The sequence below is a fragment of the Anoplopoma fimbria genome, unplaced genomic scaffold (assembly GCF_027596085.1).
Source record: "Anoplopoma fimbria isolate UVic2021 breed Golden Eagle Sablefish unplaced genomic scaffold, Afim_UVic_2022 Un_contig_5422_pilon_pilon, whole genome shotgun sequence".
Classification (NCBI taxonomy): domain Eukaryota; kingdom Metazoa; phylum Chordata; class Actinopteri; order Perciformes; family Anoplopomatidae; genus Anoplopoma; species Anoplopoma fimbria.
In genome coordinates this window covers 1-514 of record NW_026548958.1, presented here as the reverse complement: position 1 = coordinate 514, position 514 = coordinate 1, and the positions used below count along the sequence as shown (strand labels likewise).

The window sequence follows — 514 nt, the reverse complement described above, 5'->3', positions numbered from 1 at the left end:
ATAATGTAAATTTAGTGTTGTTGTGTTATTTGATTGAACAAAGGTTTTGAAGGTAATACATGTTTTATTGTGTAAATAACAGTGCGCATTGAATGATTTGTAAATAAAATAAAAAAGAAAAAAAAAAAAAAAAAAATCTGTTCTTATCAGTTTTAATATCTGATATGTCATCTATATGAGGATAACTTATTAAGCAGATTTTTAGCACTGGGAGATGAAAAAGGGGCTTGCTCGTTCACTCCACGCATTGACCTGGTATTGCAGCATCGCCAGGGAACGGTGCACCCTTCGAATGACTTGTGAACAACAAAACATCAAACTCTTTAATGCAAGACACGAGGCTGTGTATGTGAGTAAAGAAAAGCCCTGTTTACTCCTTAATTGTGCTCTTCCTGGAACCTCATTGTTCTCCCACTCAAATCACTATATCCATCAGCCGAGTCTGCTGGGGGAAATTATTTCAGCTCTGAATCAACAGCGAGGGGAAGGAAGATAAATACAGCTATTCAGTTTC

The 514-nt window shown here is 36.4% G+C and overlaps 1 non-coding gene across 1 annotated transcript; it reads left to right on the top strand.

Annotated features, from left to right (window-relative positions):
- The first annotated feature begins 92 nt into the window (after window positions 1-92).
- LOC129114658 (U2 spliceosomal RNA) lies at window positions 93-290 on the top strand. The gene has a single exon (XR_008532620.1). It is a non-coding gene; the product is annotated as a U2 spliceosomal RNA (small nuclear RNA).
- The last annotated feature ends 224 nt before the right edge of the window (window positions 291-514 follow it).